This window comes from Pteropus vampyrus, unplaced genomic scaffold (assembly GCF_000151845.1).
Source record: "Pteropus vampyrus isolate Shadow unplaced genomic scaffold, Pvam_2.0 Scaffold93, whole genome shotgun sequence".
Lineage (NCBI taxonomy): Eukaryota > Metazoa > Chordata > Mammalia > Chiroptera > Pteropodidae > Pteropus > Pteropus vampyrus.
This window is the reverse complement of record NW_011888874.1, coordinates 1,975,628-1,985,288: the sequence shown is the minus strand read 5'-3', so window position 1 is coordinate 1,985,288 and position 9,661 is coordinate 1,975,628. Positions and strand designations below refer to the sequence as shown.

The window sequence follows — 9,661 nt, the reverse complement described above, 5'->3', positions numbered from 1 at the left end:
AGGAATTTGTCCTGGGAAAAAAACAAAAGAACCATTTTCTATCTCCCATTAAGCAAAACTAGCAATGGAAAAATTTCCTTGTATCCAAAGAACGTCCCATGTAGCACCATAGACGATGAGTACGGCAATATTGTCAGCTTTGGGAAGTGAGGGAGAGAGAAATGATAGAAATTAGGGACCAAAGACTTCTGTGGTCCCTATGAAAGGCGCTGGAATTCGGAATCATAGGATGTTGGTTTTAAAGGTCATTTGATGCAATCTTTCATCTGCAGATGAGGAAACTGAGCCGCAGAGAAGGAACTTGTACGAGGACACCTGGTTCATTCGGCAGAGCCAGAGGGAGAAAAGCTGCCACATTTCCAGCTCATCTGTCCATGAAGCTCTGGGATCTGGAGGCAGCCTTCAGCGGCATTCTGCCTTGCAAGTGTGGGTCAGGCCCAGACCCACCGGTCGGCCAGAACTGCTTCTACTTATACTAACAGTCTTTCTCTCCCGAGGTTTGAGAGCCAGTTTCTATGGCATTTGCTGACCCTGGCTGCTCACCTTCCTTCAAGCCTTTGGCAATGCAGTGTAAAGGCATCAGAATTGCTTCGCCACAGGAAATGCTCCATTTTGCAATCCTTTTCTAAACTGAGTTAATAGCTAAGCTCCTGTGGGACATAGAACCACTGAAATCCTATTATTTTGTGATCAGAAATGGCCCTAGTCCTACTTTTTCATTTCCTTTGAAGCAGCCAACATGCTTTTTTCTTTTCTTTTCTTCATTTTTATATAATATAACATATAGGAATTGTTTTATGTTGGAGATATCTTTTACTGGCAAGAAGAGATATTTTAGATAAAAAAAAAACATTTGCAGCTCTTTAAAAAGCAAGCGATATTTGAATGAGAACTTACATGCCTAGTTGCAAACTACCTAAAATAGATGAGATAAAATGACATAATGGAGAGAGTTTGTAACAGTTCAGTAATGATCTGTTGAACTTCATGCATCAGATTAGCCAATTGATCACTATGAAACCATACCCCCAAAACCCAGAAAATTAGTTTATGTGACTTATTACTTGAGTAGCTACTGTGCAAAGCAAAGCCATACATCATCAAAATGAAGATCATTTTAATAAATTCAGCTTTAAAAAAAAATTGAGATATAGTTCCAAATGATAAAATTTATGCATTTAAGTTTGATGACTTTGGACAAATATCTACACTCGTGTAACCATCATAACCACCATGGTCAAAATACAGGACGTTTTCATCAGGCAAATGGTTCTCTCTTGCCCATCTAAGAGTAAGTTGCAGATATGACGACCTTTTATTCCTTCAATATTTGTTCATATTTCCTAAAAACATGAATTCTCTTGTATGACCACAGGACAGTGATCAAAATCAGGCAGTTAACACTGAAACAATGCTATTATCTAATCTATAGACCTTATTAAGATTTGTCAATTGTTCCAACAATGTCTTTTAAATTTAGTTTTATTATTAGTTTCAAGTATACAGTACATTGGTTAGACATTTATATAGTTTATGGCACCATCCCCCTGAATACTCTAGCTTCCCTCTGGCTCTACACATACCCACAACAATGTCTTTTATAGCAAAAACACTCCAAAATTTAAGTTCGGTCATCTTGTCATTTCAGTCTCTGATCTGGAACACTTTTCCAAGTCTTTCTTCCTCACAACACTGATATTTGTGAAGAATACAGACTGGTTATTTTGTACACTATCCCTTTTGTAGACTATTTGGGTTTGCTGGCCATTTCCTCGTGACGAGATTCGGGTGATGCATTTTTGGCTGGAATACCACAGGAGTGAGGCAGAGGTACACTCAGAACATCCCATCAGGAGACAGTTGATTATTTCCATGGCTGCACGGTTATCTTTGGCCATTTGGTTAAGGGGATGTCTGCTGGGTTTTACCACTGTAAAAGTTACTATTTCCCCCTTTGTAACTAAAAGGTATTTCGGGGAACTACTCCTGAGATCTACCATATTATTCAGCATCTACACTCATGAGCATTCTTCTCTGAAGACGGTAAAATCTCAATTGGCCAGCAGAGTGAATGAGGTAGAAGCCGTCCTTTGCTAAACTGTTGGTTTGCTCCCTACCACCTGGCGAAATGAAAAACTGATGTTTTTGCAGCCGGAATCTGTTTCTCCGAAGGGTTTCTCTAAGATTCACACGAGGTTCTGAAAACTGCTGTTCAATCTTGGTATCACTGCAGTCGGCCATTACCGCAGATGTGTTGGTACCTCAGTCTTCAAGGGTTAATGGAACTGTGATAATTCATCTGTGCTTAGAAAGTCAGGACAACTTATATGTTTTTGTAAGAGTTTCAATAATAATGTTAAAAGGCTAAACAAAATTATTTCTCATTTCCTAGTTAAACTTAAATAAAAAAGCTTTCTGATTAATTGAGTTTCCCTAGCACATAAAGAAACCCTGTTCCACTTTTTACAAAGATATTCTTCATACAAATGTGATTTTAATTCCATAGTTACTATTTTAATGCTTTTCCACATACATGTGAGATTGTATTAATGAACCATTAGATTTTTACAGTGATTTCCCTTGTCGTTTAACCTTCTAGGTCAACTGTTTTTAAACGAACATTCCTGGCCTCAAATCATGTGGTAATTAATGGGCAGAAATTGTGTTCATTCTCTCAAATCATCTTCTAGAATATTTATTTATTTTGTTGTTTCTTTAAAAGAAGTGTGGGAAAATGTGCTACACGCATTTCTCAAAGCTAGGCTGTTACCACTTAAAAAAAACCAAAACGACCCAATTCTAAACGCTTACTCACCACTGGGAAGCTTTTACAGCTTTACGTCTAGTTTCAGATGCCTTCATGTTCGATTTTGTTAAATAAGAAATGAAGACTTGAGAGGAGATACACCAGAGCATGAAGTAGACCGAGTCTGTAGCTCCCTGTTCATTTACATCCACTGCAGACTGGTGGAAGCAGAGGCAAGGCCCTCTCTTTTCTTTCTTAAATAAAATCAAGTGAAGAAAGAGAAGCAACCGTGACTTGGGGTGGGGGAGGAGTTGTGTCTGGATGCTGATTGGGCATTCGCATCTTTAATGTCCTTCGCGACTCCAACTTTGGCTATGAACTGCTCTTTAGTTGGCCCTCACGACCACGAAGCGTTGACCAACCAACCCATTGTACCATGGCTGTGCTATTGTCCCCACTAAACTGGGGACTCTTTCTCATTTGTTTTTAGGGTACCTAGAAAACTTCCTGAGACATGTCAGGCAGTTGAATGGATAATTGAGTGCTTCAGAGGTTTGATGAATATCAGATACTATTTTGTAGGTGGGAAGAGACTTAAAAATAATCTAGCACAATGCAACTTTTTATTAAAGAGAGAAGTGACTATGAGTAGTTAAATGACTTCCTATCTATTTAGTTGATACAAGAGGACATAGAATTTATCTAGTGGTTTTTCCAATATATGTAAATAAATTTGATTCTTCCAGGACTGGACAAAAGCAAAATAGAGTTTCCCTTCTGTTCTTTACTTAATGTTGATACAGCTGAGGTCCCTGGAAGAATTCACTTTTTGAGAATAACGGCCTTGAAGTTCAGACTCAATGGCTTGTGACAGATAACCTCTGTCAACCTCCATGTCAAAGTGATGTTTCCCAGGGAAAATAATCAGGAACCTGCTCCTTTTAATGACATTTTCCATTTTAGAATCGAGTGCTTAAATAAATCTAAGGTCATATCAATTCTGAATCTTTGTTCCTAACAGTCCCACCACTTGGAATGTATTCTTGTACCTACTGAAATTTTTTCAAGACATGGGTAGATCTGGAAATTAAAAAACGTTGAGTAAATAAGAAAGCTGCAGAAAATGAGTAGAGTATGAAAACAGTCGTGTAAATCTTATTCTCTACTTTTTAGTTGCATATAGTAAAATTTATCTTTTTCCGGTTTACAGTTCTTTGAGTTTTGACAAATGCATAGTTATGTTACTGCCACCACAATCAAGATACAGAACGGTTTCATCACACACATGCAAGTTACCTCGTGGAACCTCTTGATAGTTAAACCTCGCCCTGTTCCCCAGACCTCTCCACTCCCTGGCCACCACTGATCTATAATGTCACTACAGGCTTCTCCAGTATGTTATGTAAATGAATCATATGTAAGGTAAGCTTTCGAGACTGGCTTTTTCACCCAACCTAATGCCTGGAGACTTGTTTAAGTTGCTGTGTGTAGCAATGGTTCTTTATTAATTGATGAGTTTTATTCCATTTTGTGGATAGGGCTCAGTTTGTTTATCTAATTCCAAGTTAGAGACATTCAAGTTATTTTACATTTTTGACCATTACAAATAATGCTGCCATAAACTTTTGCGTACAAGTTTTTGTGTGAACGTAGATTTTTATTTCACCTAAGTAAAAATGTAGAAGAGAGTTTGCTGGGTTGTATGGTTAGTACATGTTTAACACTCTAAGAAACTGCCCAGCAGCTTTCCATAGTTTGTAAAAATGTTCAGGCAACCCATGGGAAGGCAGAGAGAGAGAGAGAGAGAGAGAGAGAGAGAGAGAGAAGAAAGAAGGAAGGAAGAAAGGAAGGAAGGAAGGAAGGAAGGAAGGAAGGAAGGAAGGAAGGAAGGACGGAAGGAAGGAGAAAAGAGAAACAAAAAACAGAATAAACAGAAAATGACAAAATACCAGACTTAAGCCCTAGCATATAACACTTTAAAGACAGAGATTGGCCGATTGGATTAAGAAACATGACCCAACTATATGCTCTTACAGGACACTTATTTCAAATATAATGATATAGGTATTGATAGTAAAAGAATGAAGAAAGACATATCATGCAAACATTAGTCAAAGGAAAGCAAGAGCAGCTCTAGCAATATCAGATTAACTAGACTTTAGAACAAAGAAAATCACCAGAGTCAAAGAGGGACATTATGTAATGATTTAAAAGGGAACTTATTCACCAAGAAGACATAGCCGTCTTAAATGTACACACACCAAACAATAAAACTGCAAAATATGTGAAGCAAAAGTGTTAGAATTAAAAGAAGGTATAGACAAATCCATGGTTGTAGTTGGAGACTTCAATAGTCCTCTCTCAACAAATGATAGAACTAAAGAGAAACTCTTCCATGATATAGAACTCAGTATCAACAATCAAGAGGATCTCAGTGATATTTATAGAACACTCTACCTAAAACATCATAACACATTCTTTCCAAGTATCAGTGGAACATATACCAAGATAGGTCATATCCTGGGCCACAAAACAAACCTCAAAAAATTTAAAAGAGTCAGAATCGTACAGAGTGTATTTTCCAGCCACAGTGGAATCAAACTAGAAGTAAAAAATGGAAAAATAACATGAAAATCTCTAAACACTTGGAAACTAAACGGTACACTGCTAGATATTTCAAAAAGGAAGTCTCAAAGAAAATTTAAAAATTCAGTTGAACTGAATGAAAATGGAAATAAGACATTTTAAAGTTTGTCCTCATAAAGATTATATGATTGTCTACATAGAAATCCCAAGAGAAAAAAAAAAAAACTCCTAGAATTAATAACTGTGTTTAGCAAGGTCATAGGATACAAGGTAAACATACAACAATCAATTGCATTTCTATATACTAGCAATGAACATGTAGATACTGAGATTAAAAACACAATACCAGTCACAATAGCTTAAAAAATGAATTATTTAGGTGTAAATCTAACAAAACATGTATAGGATTTAAATGTAGAAAACTACACAATGCTGATGAAAGAAATCAAAAATCTACTTCTCTGAGAGACACATTGGGTGCATGGATTAGAATACTCAGCATAATAACAATGTCAATTTTCTCAAAATTTATATACAGTTTTAACACAATTCCTATCAAAAAACCCAGCATGATTTTTTAAATAGATATAGGCAAGATTATTCTAAAATTTATATGAAAAGAGAAAGGAATCAAAATAGCTAAAACAATTTTGAGAAAGAAGAACAAAGTGGGAGGATGAAGAAGTCTACCTGGTTTTAAGACTGATTATGTAGCTACAGTAATCAAGACTGTGTAGTGTTGGTGGAAGGATGTGCACATAGATTAATGGAACAGAATAAAAAAAATAAAAAATAAAAAAAAACAGATGCCCAACTGATGTTTGGCATAGATGCCAAACTGATGCCCAACTGATGTTTGGCAAAAATGTAAAGCAACTCAATGGAGAAAATAGAGCTCTTTCAGCAAATGGTGCTGGAACATAGAGATAACCATCCGTAGGCAAAAATAGAAACCCCAGCCTAAGTCTCAAACCTTATAAAAAATTACCCTCAAATACATCATGGACATAATATAAAATACGAAACTTTAAAAAGCAAACATAGGAGAAAATCTTCAGGATCTAGGGCTAGGCAGAGTTGTTAAATGTGACAACAAAAGCATAACCCTTAAAAGGAATAATTAGTAAATTGGACTTTATAAAATTAAAAACTTTTTCTCTGCAAAAGACCCTGTTAAGAGGATGAAAAGACAAGCTACAGAATGGGAGAAAGTATTTGCAAACCATGTATCTGACAAAGAACTAGTATGTATAATATATAAAGAGCTCTCAAAGCTCAACAGTAAAACAGACAAACAAAAAAACAATTAGAGAATAGGCAAAAGACATTACGAGGCAATTCACAAAAGAAGATATACAAATGGCAAATAAGCATACAAAAAGATGTTTAACAACATTAGTCATTAGTGAAATACACAACAAAACCACAATGAGATATCATTAAATGCCAGCAGAATGGCTAATCTAAAAAATAGTTATAACCCAAGATGCCAGCAAGGATGCAGAGAAATTTGATCACTTGTCCACTACTGGTGGAAATCTAATATGGTACAAATTCTCTGGAAGACAGTTTGGCAGTTCCTTAAAAATTAAACTTTCAACTACTATGACCTAGCAATCAAAGTCCTAGGCATTTATCCCAAATACACGCGGACTTATATTCACACGAAAACTTCTACATGAATGGTCGAGGCAATAATAATAATGTTTATTGATAATAGCCCTAAACTGGGACCAACCCAGATGTCCTTCAATGGATGAATGGTTAAGCAAACTGTAGTACATCCATACCATGGCTATGACTCTACAATAAAAAGTAATAAACTACTAACATGAACAACAGCTTGGATAAATCTCCAGAGAAGTATACTGAGTGAAAAACCAAATCTCAAAGGTTGCATCCTGTATGGTTCCATTTATATGACATTTATGAAATGACAAAAGTATAGAAATAGAGGACAGATTAGTGTTTTTCAGGTTTTAAGGAGAGGGGCGTGGTGGGAGAGATGTTACTGTGGCTATGATGGTGCACCACGAGGGATCCTTGCCTTGATAGAAATGTCCTGTGTTTAACTGTATCAATGTCAATATTCTGGTTATGATATTGTATTACAGTTCTGCAGGATTTGACATTGAGAGTAACTGAAGAAATTACAGGATCTCTCTGTATTATTTCTTACATCTGCATGTAAATCTATAGCTATCTCAAAATAAAAAATTTAGTTAAAAAATGGATCTGAAGCAAAATCTGCAACATGTTAGTATTTATAAAAATAGTTTGTTGATCATATGCGTGCTAACTATATAATTTTCTGTACTTTTCATGTTTGAAGTTCCTTTACTTAAAAAAAAAAAAATGTTTCAAGTCCCAGGTCAAATGTCACCTCTACTCAAGGCTACTGTCAGTTAGAATTTCATTAATTGCTCTTTCTCCATGATTCTATGGGAATAGAATCAGAGTTAGAGTATCTAAGTCTAGGGCCATGTTATTTATCTTTCTTTATACCTCTTACAACAATCCCCATATTTAGTCCAATGCTTTGAATGCAACTGCTATTCTTATAGATGCTATTATTTTTATACATTTAGCTGTGTCCTAGAGTTCTAACTTGAATGAACGAAAGAAAGAAACAAACCACACAATTTGAATCTTCATTCCATAAAGAAAAAAAAGAAAGCCAAAACAAATATGTTCTAGAAATTCAAAGAAACCATAAGGGTATTGAAAAGTAGCCACAGTGTCCTTTTTTTCAAAGCGGTTGCTTTGCACAAGAGGACAAGATATAGTTTATGGGGTAGTAATTCTGTTTTTGTTCCTCTGATGCTGGCTTCTCTATCTTTGTATCATTTAGAATGCTTTTGGTGTCAAGTAATAGATATTGAACTTAACTGCTTAAACGATGAAGGACCATCTTGGCTCACAGAACTGGACAGTGGCTTGAGCACGGCCAGCGTTGACCGATTGCTCAGGGTCCCATTCCAGTTCCCCGAGCTCTGCATTCCTCTGTGGGCTGACTTTCTCCGAAGGCTAACATCGAGAGTTCTGGGCCTCGTATCCTCCCATGATGATGTCTGGAGGAAGAGAAAGACCCTCTCTTCCTGTTACTTTTCAGAGTGAGGAGACTTCCTCAGGGTACCCCAGGCAACCTTCCCCCTTATCTCATTGGCTCGCTTGCCCATCACTGAATCAACCGCTGGCAGAGGGGATGGGATCTCAGACAAACCAACCAGGCCCCAGTCTCATCCTAGGGGCACCGCTGCTCCTGAAGATCTGAGAATTGTCCTGAGCAATCCTGGGGTTCAGGAGGGATGATGGAGGCTAACAATAAAGTCCATTCTGCTCTCCCCATCCAACCTCATTCACACTGTGGGTTTTATTTATGCCCCTTTCTTTCTGTAAATTTACTGTTTTATTTCTATGAATGATGTCATACCAGGAGTTTAAAATTCTGAGTTGACCCAAATCTGAGAAAAGAGAGAAACCTTCTGCCACATGTTTTCTGTCCGCGATGATAAATGCTAAAATATCTCAGGCTAGAGCCAGATGCGGCGTCACTGGCTACAAAGTCACAAAGAAGGGTCCACAGGCTGTGGAGAAATGACTCAGGTGCAGCTCCGATTCCAAGTTCACAGGGAGCCAGACAGAGCCAGATTGGTAATAAGAAGGCAAGGGTCTGTCACTCGGTGGCAGCCCCTTTGTGGCTTGGGTGAAGTTGGTGAGTTTCCCTAAAAGCAGACCAGAGGCCGGATGCCTCCACAGAAAGTCTGAGAGCAAACCTAGATAAAGCAGTGCGTTCTGGTTTGTGTTTAAAAAATTGAAAGGTTAAAGGGAGAACCGGAAATCAGCCAGGAAGACAGGCCGGGAGAGTAGTACATTCCCATTTTAGGGTTTAAGGGGAATAGCACAGCATCTTGAAGCAGCAAGATATTCGAGGATATCAGACCACCACATTCAGGTCTGTGTGTCTGCTAATGAATATTCTAGTTCCGCACCGTCTCCATGGATTTGCAGGATCAATGTTCCGTTAAGCCTCCACTTAATTTCACTAAATGAAGCCCTTTTGTTGATTAGAGAAAGACAGCTACGAAATTCAAAATGAACTTGAGAACTTGGATTAAAAGCAGATAAACATAGAGAGAAACCACTGAAGCCTGGGGGAAATGTTATTTAATGTCTGCCACTGATAGTAAGAGATTATTCTCTCTAACTGTCTAATTTATTTGGAAGAGCTTGAGATATTTATGGGACTGGACTAGTAAAAAATTTAGTGGTGATTTAAAGTACTATGAGCTCTGGAAAGAAAGATTGAGAGAGAGAGAGAGAGAGAGA

At 37.3% G+C, this 9,661-nt stretch overlaps 1 long non-coding RNA gene across 2 annotated transcripts in view; it reads right to left on the bottom strand.

Annotated features, from left to right (window-relative positions):
- Window positions 1-37: 37 nt before the first annotated feature.
- LOC105294743 overlaps window positions 38-9,661 on the bottom strand; it is a 16,923-nt gene continuing 7,299 nt past the window's right edge. Inside the window, exon 3 of one of the 2 annotated variants that reach the window (XR_002781298.1) lies at window positions 38-2,304. This is a non-coding gene — a long non-coding RNA (uncharacterized LOC105294743). The remainder of the gene's footprint in view (window positions 2,305-9,661) is intronic. The other variant, XR_896090.2, reaches the window with a different exon arrangement.